The sequence below is a fragment of the Mercenaria mercenaria genome, chromosome 14 (assembly GCF_021730395.1).
Source record: "Mercenaria mercenaria strain notata chromosome 14, MADL_Memer_1, whole genome shotgun sequence".
In the NCBI taxonomy this organism is placed as follows: domain Eukaryota; kingdom Metazoa; phylum Mollusca; class Bivalvia; order Venerida; family Veneridae; genus Mercenaria; species Mercenaria mercenaria.
The window spans coordinates 23,331,405-23,345,728 of NC_069374.1; the positions used below are offsets into that span (position 1 = coordinate 23,331,405).

Genomic DNA, 14,324 nt, shown 5'->3' on the forward strand with positions numbered 1-14,324 from the left:
GGCAATGTCCATCCAGATGTTCGTCCGTTCAACCGTCCAAAAGTAAAATTGTTTTTAATTCAAAAAAGAATTTAAGATAGAATCACCAAACCTCACATCATTATTAATTAGCACATGACCTTGACTCACACTTAGTATTATTTCCCTTGATCAAGTAAAAGCAGAGATATTCCCATGATTTGTTTAAAAAATGTTGAAAATGCTTATAATTCAAAAAGTATTTCACCTAGAATCACCGAACCTCACAAAATTCTTAACTAGCACATGACTTTTACTCACACATAGTATTATGTTCCATGACCTAGTAAAAGCAGGGTTCATCGATTTAATTTGTAAAAGCAATAAAAATGCTAATAATGCAAAAAAAAATTCTTTAATTACCCTTTACCATGAAAAAGCAGAGTTTTTATAATATGTAACCATTTGATTGATCTTCATGAAAATTTACACAAATATAGACTATTGTAGGGCATTAGTGCATGCACAGTTTCGTCAGAATCTTTGCATTACCCATTTTGTCATTTAATACATTTTGCAATCCATAAATTCCCAGATAACAAAATATTCCATTTATGGATCTTCTTGAAATGTAACACAAATATAGAGTATTGTAAAAGGGTGATGCATGTGGTTTATTCATCAGAATCTCATCAGTATCTTCAGAGTTATTGCCCTTTAATTGTTTCAGGGTTCATTAATTCCCAGAAGCCAAAGTAATACATTGAGTAAATTTCATGAATCTTCATTAAACTTATATATCACTATAGACCAGAGTTGTTTCCCTTGATTTTGTAAGAAATAGGAACCAACAATATGTTGCACTGTCCTATTGAACATAACCTGTGTATATCTAGAAAAATATCTTTCAAAATATATTTCTCTAATTCACAAAGCAACTTATTCGGCGTCACTGAACTGGCTTGTTTATATTAGTTATTCATTTGATAATTTTATCGCTACCTTCTTTCTAAACAAGGTTATTAAATTAGCGAAATTAGTTGGGCAAGTCGGGGGGGTGGGGGGGGGGGGGGGGGGGGGGGGAAGCGGGGTGGGTCTTCATCACCTTTTGATTTCCACTCAATAACATGAGTTATGAGTGGTCGATAAAAATGACACTTAGTATATAGGTAGCTTGCATAGAAACTGAGTTTGGGATTGCATATGAGGTCACTAGCCTCAAGGTCACTGTTTTTTAAAAAAAAGAAAATAAACCAGTTTCCACTCAATGACTAGTTCGCATTGCTGTATTAAAATTAAACTTATCTTTTATGTAGCTTATAAAAAACCAAGTTGGGATTGTATATAGGGTCAATGGGGGTCAAGGTCAGGGTCATAATTAATTAATCGTCATACTTAGAAAATTCTGCTGTGGTGAATTGGTCTAGAGCGTTGGACCATGCTACTTTTTGTGCTGTTGAACTGATGAAAGACAGTTTTAACCCACACTGAGATCTTTCATAGTTTATGCCCCCGAAGGTGGGCATAATAAAATCACACTGTCCGTGCGTCCGTGTACATTTTTGTCCGGGCTGTAGCTCTGCCATCCATGAAGGAATTTTGAAATAACTTGACATAAATGTTCGACATAATGAGACGACGTGTCATGCACAGGATAAAGTTTGACGAAAAGCGGTGCAAATTTATGTTATGTTTGTGGATAGAATGTTTGTGGTGTATGTTTGATCCAGGTGTAAATAGCACGTCACCATACTTAAGTATATATTGTATATACAGTAAAAAATATTTTAAAAAATACAAAAAACACACACACAAGATAAATAAGAAAACAATAAAAGTGCTAGTTTCCATGGTAAAGACTAGACATAGTCAGGCGGTGCACACTACCTCCCTAATCGTTGGTAACGCTCCGCACCGACCATCATCAAACCCTGACAAACTGGGGGCTCGTCCGGGACCTTTACCAAATTGGCAAATAACTAGCACAATATTGTTTGAATGCATGTTGAAACATTGTGTTACTTAACGGCGTTTTGAAGTACTGAAAAAGTGTTCAGCATAGTGTTTTTCAATTAAACAGTATTTGTTGAATACTGAAATTTAAGTCATGGATTATGATTAATGGGTTCCGTTGGACGAGAGATTAGGCTTAAAGGAAGGTGCCTTACTTGAATACGTGCAGATGAAAGAAGCTTAGTGTATCGAGAGGGACGAACGTAGCGAACGGCGCGGCAAGGAACGTCGGCGCGTAGATGCTGAAATGGAGAAAAAGAAACGCTTATTTGAGCTTGAAAATGTACGTACATTGCTGATGAGGCCGATAAGCAGAAGCATATAGAGCTAAAATTTAGAGAGCAAGAAATTGAACTTATGCGACTGAAAATTGAAGCAGGGACGTCAGCTGATATCAAACCTTCTGTTGAGGCACCGCATAGTAGAGGTCTTAAACAAAAGCTTATAACATTTGAAGAGAATAAAGACAACATGAATGCTTATCTTGAACGGTTTGAAAGATTTGCCCGTAGCCAAGAGTGGAAAGAAGATACATGGGCCATAAGTTTGAGTTCTTTGTTAACCGGGAAGGGTCTTGTAGTTTACACTAGTATGCCCCCGGAACAAGCTTCGGACTACCAGACATTAAAAACAGCCGTTCTAAAAAGATATCAACTTACGGAAGAATGTTTTCGGGCTAAATTTAGATAAGGTAAACAAGAGCAAGGGGAGATGGTATTCCAATTCATGGCTCGTAGATACTTCAGCAGATGGACGGAAATCGCCGAGGCCACAGATACTTACGAAAAGTTGAAAGACTTAAGTATTAGAGAGCAGTTAACTAAAACCTGTTCACCGGACTTAGCGCATTTCTTTAAAGAGAGGAAACCTTAAAGCGGCAATGACAGCATTACTCTTGTAGAACAGTATATAGAAGCTCATGGTGGTACGATTACGTACAGTAAGAATCCCAAATCTAACAATAACCCCCAATAAATTCACACCACACCCAGTTCTGACGCCAGGCCTAAAGCCCCCGTCCTATGATAAGGCAGTGAATAAGAAAGTCAAATGTGTTATTTGCAACAGAGATGGTCACATTGCGAAAGATTGTCGCGATCAAAGCAGAAGGGATATGGTGCAGCTGGGATGATGTACAGAGGGCAAAATGGTGATAGTTACCGTGAAAGGCGTGATCCGTCACCAAAGAATTGGCGCATGGGGCCGACAGAAGATAAGCGTAATGGTAGACCAGGTAATGAGAAAATATCGGGTATGTGCATGTCACTTCCTCCGGAAAGCTCATACGAAGGTTGCATAGAAAAGGGAAGCTCAAGCTTGCTAATGGGAATTCAGTTCCAGTAGTTAACAGTAGTTGTACTATTGAATCCTTAGAAGGTGAAAGGCAGTTAGGCTTGAAGCAGGGTTATATCGGAGACCAAGAAGTTAAAGTTCTTAGAGACACCGGGTGTGAGTTAGCAGTTGTTAGAAAGAAGTTTGTTAAAAAAGATCAAATGTTGAAGAAAAACTTCGTAATGATAGCAATAGATGGACGTGCCAGATTAGTCCCTATGGCTAAGATTAGAATTGACACACCGTACTTCAAGGGTGAAATAGAGGCCATGGTTTTAGAAACCGTAATTTGTGATTTGGTTTTAGGCAACATCAGTGGCGTGCTAGATAAACCAGATGGAAAATAGATTGGTCGTGATGCTAGTAAGGTAGAAGCAACGGACGCAAATATAGCTGCTGTAGTCACGAGGGCTCAAGCAAAGAAGGAGAAAAAGCCTATGAAGCCACTAAAAGTACCTGTAGTTAAAGAAGATGAGATAACGGTTGAGTTACTTAAGAAAGCGCAGTCAGAGGTTAAGTCTATGATTAGACTAAGGAGATATGCCAAAGAGAAAAAGATAATGTCGACAAAAGGTGGCAGTAAATACAGATACGAGATAAGCAAAGACGTATTGTACAGAATCTTTGAGAAACTGGAGGGTGATGAGAGAGCAGAAACCAAGCAGATAGTGGTCCTGAAGTTATACCAGAAACGAGTAATGTCCCTAGCACATGAATCTATAGTGGGTGGACATCTGTCAGTTCGCAAGACTGTAGACAGTATACAGTCAAGCTTTCATAGGCCAGGAATATTGAGCGACGTCACAAGGGTTTGTCGTTCATGCGATATTTGCCAGAAACAGTACCAAAAGGTACCTCTTGGAGAGATGCCAAACACCGATGCCCCATTTCAACGTGTTGCTGTTGATTTGATTGGGCCAGTTTCGCCTGTGTCAGAAAAAGGAAACAGTTATATATTGACCGTAGTTGATTATGCAACACGTTATCCAGAAACAGTTGCTTTGCCAAGAATAGAGACAGAAAATGTTGCGAAAGCATTGTTAGACATATTCTCTAGAGAAGGTTTTCCTTCTGAAATCTTAAGTGATAGAGGTAGCCAATTCACATCTCAACTTATGGAAGAAGTATGCAGGCTCATGTTCCTTAAACAGTTGTTTACGACACCTTACAACCCAAAATGTAACAACCTTTGTGAGAGAATGAATGGAATTCTCAAAAGTATGCTAAAGAAAATGTGCCAGGAGGGACCAAGAGACTGGGACAGATATATATCTGCTGTATTGTTTGAATACAGAGAAGTCCCACAATCTAGTACAGGATTTTCGCCATTTGAATTGTTATATGGTAGAACAGTGAGAGGTCCAATGCAGGTGCTGAAGGTTACTTTGGGCAGAAAGTGAAGTTCCAGAAGCAAGGAACACGTATGAATGCGTGCTAGATCTACGGAACAGGGTAGAAGAAACAAGCAGAATTGCAAGAGAGAGCATCAGCAATGCACAAGTAGAATACAAGCATCACTATGACAAAAAGGCAAGAGCACAAAGTTTTTTTGGTTTTTTGTTTTTTTTCGGGCCCTACTGAAAGGTGACCCCATTTATTTGCCTCGTCAAATGATTAGTAAGGGTCGAAGCACATCTCCTAGTAGTCTTACAAATTAAAAGATATTATAACATTATAACAATAATAGGTACATGTTATGTGCAAATACATTTTTGTAATAGGGGTTTTATTTCTTGCTTCAATAGAAAAGCAATAGAGCCCAATTTACTTTTTTCCAATGATGATAGAAAAGAAAATTTAAACATTCAAAAACACTAAGTTAATTTCTTTTCCTAAAGAGATGTTTATGTAAAATATAAAAAAAACTCTCACACTTGTCTGCTTTATCTCTATTTATATATTAACCCCTACCCTGCAAAAATTCTGTAATGAACTTTTCCATCCTCCAATTTGGACAGACCCATTAACTATTTGAAGGGGTGATTACCCAAAAAAATACTAACTGAATGGTGAAAAGTGCAGATCTCGATCAGACTGCACAGATGTGCAGGTTGATCATGATCCACACTGGTCCCATAGGCAGAACTAAACGTGTCCAGCATCATAAGGGTTAATCTGGTTCCCTCTGTCCCTTCTTACTTTTACAAGGCTATATAATTTTTTTCTTCATTTACATCAATAAATTAGCTGTATGGAATAGAAAAAAGATATTTAGAAAATCTAAAATAAAAACACCTCTTATATGAATTATTTTGTTATTATATTGGAGGTTACTTTACCTTTTCTTTCAGTCTTAATCAGCACAGCTCCGGCAACAGTTTTTTCATAGATTTCCAAGTGTTTTTACAATTTTTGATATTTTTATTGAGTGTTGCCGTTTCTTTTTCAATATTAAAATTGAATAATATGTAATTTTTGGCTCCTATTACTGTAGGTGACGAATTAAGCATTTTGCATTGATAAATGTACATTTTGAAAAAGATCAGTACAAGGTTTTTGGCTGCTGGCGATTCATCATTTTTGCTGTATCCAAATATCATTATATTTTTATTCAAGAAAGAAAATGGGTGAGTTGTTGGTTTCAAAAGCTGATATATAAGATTTTTGGTTGTATCACATTTCCAGAATAAGTGCTCGATTGTTTCGTTTTTCTGTTTGCAAAAAGAGCACAACGGACTATCTTTATATTTCATCTTGTACAACAGATCATTTGTTCCTATAATTCTGTGTAGAATTCTAATTTGAAACCATTGTATCTGTGTGTTTTCGTGATTTTAAAAGTAATTCGTAGATACATTTCCATTTGTTTTCGTCGAAGTCCAAAATTAACTTTTCTATCCATTTTTCTTGACTCGTTGGCTTTGATGTGTTTGCATTTAAAATGCCATACACTTTTTTAACCCTTGTTATGTTTTATTATAAATCTAATGTATGGTGGTAACTTTGGTCCATAACTAGTACTTATGTTATTTACAGTAAAACCATATTTTTAAACAGTGTTTAATTGTATTTTGCATTCCCTGAAAAGCTAGGTAAATTGTTCGAAGGTTGTATTTTTCGTTGAATTCTTCTACTCATAAAAAAGAACCATCACTGTTCAAACGATCTTCTATGTAATGTACACCAGCATTAAACCATGATTTTAGAAAAACACTTTTTGTACCTATTAACAAATTATTGTTATAAAATAATGGAAGTTTTCCAATGGAGTTTGCATCAATAGGAATTGATCCGATAAGTGTAGAAAAGGCGGTAAAAGTGTCTTTCCAAAACATGTTATTTGTTTCTTATACTAGCTTATCAATATAATGTTTTCCACAATGAAATAATTTCTGCATTTCAATTTTTTCTTCAATAATGCTTATCCAACTTGCGTCGCCTGTTATTCGTCTTAACCATGTTGTTTTTAATGCCATTATAAAAACAGTAATATTAATCATTTTTAAACCTCCCTCAGGATAATCTTTGACCATGACATTATTTTTAATTTTGACATTCCCCTGCCAGATGAATTCAAAAAACATTTTATTAAGTTTGTTTATTACAGCTTCAGGTGGCGTAGGTAATGCAATAAAAAGGTGATTAAACAGGGAAAGTAATAATGTTTTTATTACTGCTATTTTACCAATAGGTGTGAGAATTCTCCTTTTCCACTGATTTATTAAATTTTGAAGTATTTCCAGTTTTTCCTGATAATTTAGTTCTATTATGTTATTAAAATTTACATGAAACTTTATGCCTTACATTTTAAAGCTATGCTGATTCCATGACAACTTCCACCGTGTTTTTATACTGTCACTACTATATTTCTTTTTTCCTATCCAAACAAACTTAGTGTTATCAAAGTTTACATTTTAGCACGAAGTCTTGAGCAAGGAGACAAAGTTCTAGTTCTCCTGCTTACATCTCGCAACAAACTCATGTTGCAATGGAAGGGTCCATTTGAAGTAGCTGAAGTTGTGAACAAATTTGATTATAAAGTGAAAATTGGCGAAAAAGTAGGTGTTTACCACATAAACCTTTGAAAGAAATACGAGGAGAGAGAAGATAAGGTCTGTGCAAGCGTGGCAGTTATAGAAGCAGAGAATGAAAGTGGAACTGGTGTAGTTGACGATGAGAGTTTACTGAACTTAGTAAATACTATTGGTACAGAGACGTACAAAGATGTCTGTGTAAATGAGCGAGAAAGCAGAAAGCAGAAGTGTATGCTCTGCTTGAAGAATTTAAAGATATATACACAGATGTACCAGGTACCTTAAGAACATAAGATTGAATTAACTGATGAGGCACCAAAACGTGTTAGACAGTACAATATACCTTACGCCAAGCGAAAAGACGTTGAAAACGAAGTTAAGAATATGTTAGAGGCTGGAGTCATAGAGCCAGCAAATTCAGATTACAATTCCCTGGTTTTTCTTGTGTAGAAGAAAGATAATACAAACCGCTTTTGTTTAGACTTCAGACGCATAAAGTCTATCACGAAGTTCGACACGGAGCCTATGGGTAATGTAAAGGATATTATGGCGAAGTTGAAAGAAGACAACTACTTCACAAAGATTGACCTGACCAAAGGTTATTGGCAGACCAATAGAAGAAAGGCCAAGGCATTTGACAGCCTTCTCTATTCCAGAAGGCAGTTTACCAGTTCGGGATGGTAAATTCTAGGGCAACATTCATTCGAATGATGAGAAAGTTGTTGACTGGAATAAAAGGCGCAGATAACTATGTGGACGATGTCCTTGGACACACCATAACCTTGGAGAGGCATGTAATGATGTTGAGAAATGTATTCAGGCAAGACTGACAGTAAAGCCATCGAAATGTATGATTGAATTTGGTAGTATTTCGTTTACTAGCCACGTTGTAGGTGATGGCATGATGCAAATGGAAGAAGATAAGTTAGATAAGATACGCAATGCTGAGAACCCAGAAACTAAGAATGAAGCAGTTATTGACTCGGGCGCCGATATTACGTTTGCAAGACTTCTCCAAACCGTTTGTCTTGCAGTGTGATGCTTCGGATACTGGGGTTGGAGCATTGCGTCAACAAAGGTTTGATGACGGATTGTTTCCTATTGCATATGCAAGCAATAAGCTTTTGAAACGGGAGAAGAATTACTCAGTATTAGAGAGGGAATGCCTAGCTATGGTTTTTATAAGTACTGGTATGGACAACACTTTGAACTGCAAACTGATCACGCACCTTTGACTACATTCAAAAATGTAAAGTTGAAAGCGGTCGCATTATGAGATGGGCCTTTTTCTTGCAGAACTACAAGTTCCGAATCGAGGTTGTCAAAGGATAAGACAACGTCTGTGCAGATTACCTGAGCAGACTGGATACCTGAGGGGTTAGTGTCGAATTATTCTTTGTATTTGGAAAACTATTGAGTGTTTTCTTGAGAGTGGGGCAGTCAGAATAATTTGTTGTTGCTTGTAGCAAAACGGCGTTAAACCATAAGTTGTAAATTTATACTCATTACTGTATGCTAGCATAAACAGCAGCTGAAAACAAGTTTATCTATACGCTATATTGTACGGCTTGTTAAACTTCGCTGATAAAATAATCACTGCAGTATAGAGAGAGAGAGGGCCAAATAATAGTAGTTGACAGGTACATGGAATATTACACAATTTTAAGAGAGTTTAGATCGCACTTTAGCGAGAAAAAGACTCATGTTGTACATGCAGTTATAAAGTGTGTTAGAGTCAGTTGGTGGCTCGACTTTTGAGGGAAAGATTTGTTTCTTGATTTATTTGTTGGAGATTGGTGACGTATTTTTCATTGTACATGATTGTTGATTTGCTCGGCGAGTATTTTGGTTGTTTGGTTGTATAATTTTGGTTTTGTTTTGAAGTTGATACTTTGGTTGTTGGCGGTTGGAATTGATGGTTCCTTTGTGAAATTGAAGTTTATAATTTGGTTGGTTGTTTGAATTTGTGTGTTAATGGGTTCTTTTGAGTTTTAGAGGTGTATAAATTTATTTTTTCTGCAGTTTGGTGGTGTATTGTTTCGGATATATATTTTGCTCTGAGTTTTGCAGGTTAATTGTTTGGTTTTGAATGGTTGTTTGTTAAATCTTGCGCTGGCCGAGCATAAGTATTGAAATACATGCTATATTTTGTACATCATATATACCTGCGTATATGTGATAAAGCTTGACGAAAAGCGGTGCAAATTTATGTTATGTTTGTGGACAGAATGTTTGTGATGTGTGCTTGATCTAGGTGTAAATAGTACGTCGCCATGTTTTAGTATATATTGTATATACAGTGCAAAATATACCAAAAAAAAACTACAAAAAAATACACACACAAGATAAATAAGAAAACAATAAAAGTGCTAGTTCCAACGTAAAGATTAGCCATAGTCAGGCGGTGCACACTACCTCTCTAATCGTTGGTAACGCCTCGCACCGACCACCATCAAATTCTGACAATGAGACGACTTGTCATACGCAAGACCTAGACCAATAGCTCTAAGGTCAAGTTCACACTTAGAAGTCAAATGTTAAAAGGGTATGTTTAGTGTCTTGTCCATAACTCTGCCATCCTTTAAGAGATTTTGAAATAACTTGGCATAAATGTTTATCATATTGAGGCAATCTGTCAGGCGCAAGACCCAGACCTTTAGCTCAAAGATCAAGGTCAGACTTAGAAGTCAAAAGGAAACAGGGTCTGTTTCGTGTCCGGTTCATAACTCTACCATTCATCAAGGGATTTTGAAGTTACTTGCCAAAATTTTTTTCCATAATGATACGACGTGTTGTGTGCAGATCCCTAGCTCTAAGGTCAAGGTCACACTTAGAGGCTAAAGGTTAACATGGTCTGTTTTCAGTTCGGTCAATTGATTTTAAAATTACCTTGCATGGATGCTCGTGGGCATTTGTCAATTATAATGACAGCTCTTGTTTGTGATGAAAGGGTTATTGGGTCAAGGTCAAGGTCACAGCTAGAAAAAAAAATTCTCAATGTGATCATCAACGGTTTATAATTTTAGTTTAGACTATCTGTCACCCAACTTGGTGTTCAGCAAGCGTGACTGAAGAATTAGCTTTGGATGATATCTGCCGACACTGTAACTGAAAATAGAAAAATGGCTTCCATTCAGTATCTTTAGGTTTTGTTCACTTATTGTCAGCAAACTTTGTGTGTAGATATCTTTTATCAAACATGTTGCCAAACTTGATGCAAAACAGTCTTATATTAAGAACTGGCTTTTGATTTTATTTTGATTTACTATTATCAAAAATAGAAAAGGGGTCCTCCGTGGCCGAGTAGTTAAGGTCGCTGACTTAAAATCATTTGCCCCGCATTGATATGGGCTCGAGCCTCACTAGGGGTTTTGAATTCTTCATGTGAGGAAGCCATCCAGCTGGCTTACGGATGTTCTATCCAGGTACCCTATCGTGATGAAATAATGCACGGACAGGGCAGCTGAGGTTTTCCTCCACTATCAAAGCTGGGAAGTTGCCATATGACCTATAATTGTGTCGGTGCGACGTTAAACCCTACAAAATAAATGAATAAAAATAGAAAAAAACGTTTATGCTCAATATATTTAGTTTGGGTACATTTTTATCAGAGAATCATAAAATACATATGTCAATTACATATCTACTTTTGTTATATCTATACTTCTGAATGTCATGATTGGATATAGTGAAATATGTATAATATACTAGCGGAAAAAAGAAACTGTGCATGGGTATAATATGCTATAACTTAGGAGGTATATAAGAAATCGCAAAAAAAAAATTCAACAGGGTTTTATCTGACCTTATTTAACACCAGCTTAGTTGATATGGTCATTGCATCAGCAAATGGCCGAGTGGGATACACAACTTACATGTGTAAAGTTTCAAGCTTTAATTTATAAAATTCAGCGATACATGAACATTTTACACATGTACAGTTTCTTTTTTCCGCTAGTATAGAATATGACCCTTTTTAGCTCAACTGAGCACGAATTCCTCAAGGTGAGCTATTGTGACCGGTCGTTGTCTGGCGTCCGTGGTCGTGCATTGTCCGTCAACATTTACCTTGTTAGAGGCCCCTGTTTTGACCAAATTTTTATAAAACTTGGTCACAATTTTTGTCTTGATGATTTCTCGGTTAGGTTAGAAACTTGATTATGTGGAATTGAAATCTAGGTCAGTAGGTCAGGTCAAACGAAAATCATGTTAACACTCTATAATCAACATTTTAAGTTTGAAATTCATGAAAGTTTGTCAGAATGTTTGACTTGATGACCTCTAGGTCAAGTTCAAAACTTGGTTATGTTGGGTCAAAAACTAGGTCACCCGGTCAAATCAAACGAAACGCCTATTAACACTCTTGAGGCCACATTTATGACCCTATCTGCATGAAGCTAGGTCAGCAGAATGTTTATCTTGATGATCTTTAGTTAGAAATTGAGTCATCTGGGGTCAAAAATTAGGTCACTAGGTCAGATCAAAGGAAAATATTGTTTATTTTCCAGAGACCACATACAAAGTTTGAAACTCATGAGAATCGGTCAGAATGTTTGTCTTGAAGACCTCTATGTCAAGTTCGATACCTGGTCATGTTGGGTCAAAAACTTGGTCACCCGGTCAAAAATCAGGAAAAATATTTTGTATGCAATAGGGACTGGATTTTTCACTGAATCTTCATGAACTTTGATCAGAATGTTGTCTTGATGAAATCTAGGTCAAGTTTTAATGCAGGTCATTTGGGGTCAAAACTAGGTCACCCGGAGTTTGAACAGATTGTTTGTCTTGATCAAATCTAGGCCAAGTTTGATTGTAGGTCATGGTGGGTAAAACTCTAGATCACTGTCAAATTAAAGAAAAATGTGTGTGCAATTAAGGCTGTATTTTTCATCTGGTGTGCATGAAACTTGGTCAGAATGTTTGTGTCCATTAAATCTTTGATGAGCTTTTATCTTGTCACATGGGGTCATAAACTAGGTCACCAGGTCAAATCAAAGAAAAAGCTTGTTTACACTCTAGGGGCCGTATTTTGTAAAACTTGGTCAGAATTTTTTATCACAAAGGCTCAGATGATTTATAATCTGGGTCATATAGGGTCAAAAATTAGGTCACTAGGTCATTTTTTGGGCATAATATCTCGGCCAAGTTCGATAACCGCTCAAATCGCCCTAGGATTACGGCCCTTGAATTTGCGCAACTGAATATTTAGACCGGCTATTTTGTGACAGTCTGGCACTCTTGTTTTGCTCTAATCTTCATGAAAATTGGTCAGAATATTTGTCTCCATGAAATCTCAGACAGTTTAAAAATTTGTCAGGTTTAGTAAAAAACTAGGTCACTAGGCCAAATCGAAGAAACATTTTGTTTACACTCCAAAAGGAACATTTTGATCCAGTCTTCATCAAACTTGGTCAGAATGTTTATCTTCTTGAAAAGTCGGAAGACTTTGAAACTGAGTCATGTGTTGTCAAAAATTTTGGTCACTACAACAAACATGTTTACACTGTATTGGTGTGTTACTCAAATGAGCGACCTAAGGCCATTTGACCCTCTTGTTTCTTTTTCTAGGTTAGTTACTGGATTGAAAGCCTATAGATATTTTAACATTTAGTGTAATATTCCTGCTTCTGGGACAACAATTCGGAAAGTCGAGCGGTTGTCTTAAGAACAGCTCTTGTTAAGAAAATTCCGAGTTTTGTACTGTCAATGAACTTTTGCATGTAAGTCTAGTATCACACTGCAAATAAAGTAAAGCATAATGCTATATAAGACATCTTCTTGCAGAAACATAAGCCTTTAAGTGTACATACCACACGTTTTAGGGATAAAAGCCTTAAATGCTTTAGAAAATAATTATTTTTGGAAGTTTGACAAAAAATATTCTTGGCCCCTGAATACATTGATTAAAAAAGAGTTAGAAAATCATTTTTTTACAATACTCCAGCATCCAGTTAAGTCTGTCTGAGCAGCATCTTGAAATTAATCAAATGGCAAGGCTGCATGCTTAGACCGCCATCAGCATTGGACATTTCAACAACAACTCACAATGCTAAACTGGATTTTGATTTGTTCTGTAAGGAAAGATCCCATTATTCTTGTTAATATAAAGAAATGAATTTATATTTTGCAAATGAGGAATGCCTCCATCGGAACCTCCATCAGGTGAGTGACCTAAGGCCATCTAGGCCCCTTTGGGGTTTTTTCTAGGTCAATTCCTAACCTCACTTCGTCAAGTTCCATAACTCTAACATGTATTTTGGGCAAATCATGCCCCCTCTTGGACTTGGAAAATCCTGTGCAAGTTACTATCTCAAAAACTAATGCATTTTTTGATTTATAACTTCAAATAAAACTTCCGGGTTTAAAACTAGGTAATAGCATTTAGTTCATAAATCTGACACGTATAATGGGCACATTATACCCCACTTTCGATTTAGACATTAAAGTTTTACATGAATGTTACTATTTCCAAAACTTATGCGGATACTAGATTGAAAGTCTATAGATATTTTATCATTTAGGGTAATATTCTTGCTTCTGGGACAACAATTCGAACAGACGAGCATTGGCTGTCTTACGGACAGCTCTTTTTCAGAAAATTCCTTGTTTTGTACATTGAAACTTTCAGTGAACTTTTGTATGCAAGTCTAGTATCACTGCAAATAAAGTAGAGCATAATGCTATATTAGACATCTTCCTACAGGAATAATAAGCCTTTTTAGTGTACATACCGCAAGTTTTAAAAATAAAAACATTAAATGCTTAAGACGGTAATACCTTTTGCTGGTTTAACAAACAATATCCTTGGCCCCTGAATACATTGTTTCAAAAAAGTATTAGAAAATCATTTCTTCACAATTCTCCAGCATCCAGTTAAGTCTATCTGAGCAGCATCTTGAAAGTAGCCAATGGCAAGGCTGCATGCCTAAACCTCCATCAGCATTGGACATTTCTACAGCTACTGACAATGCTAAATTGGATTTAGGTTTGTTCTATAAGGAAAGATCCCTTTGTTCTTGTTAATAGACAGAAATCAATATATAATTT

General features: G+C 36.4%; 2 protein-coding genes across 5 annotated transcripts in view; both read left to right on the top strand.

The window, feature by feature from the left end:
• LOC123529642 (uncharacterized) overlaps positions 1–14,324 on the top strand; it is a 582,930-nt gene that overhangs the window by 537,506 nt on the left and 31,100 nt on the right. The gene's annotated exons all lie outside the window — the stretch shown is intronic.
• The window catches only part of LOC128548399 (uncharacterized), a 56,399-nt gene that overhangs the window by 26,260 nt on the left and 15,815 nt on the right, over positions 1–14,324 (top strand). The gene's annotated exons all lie outside the window — the stretch shown is intronic.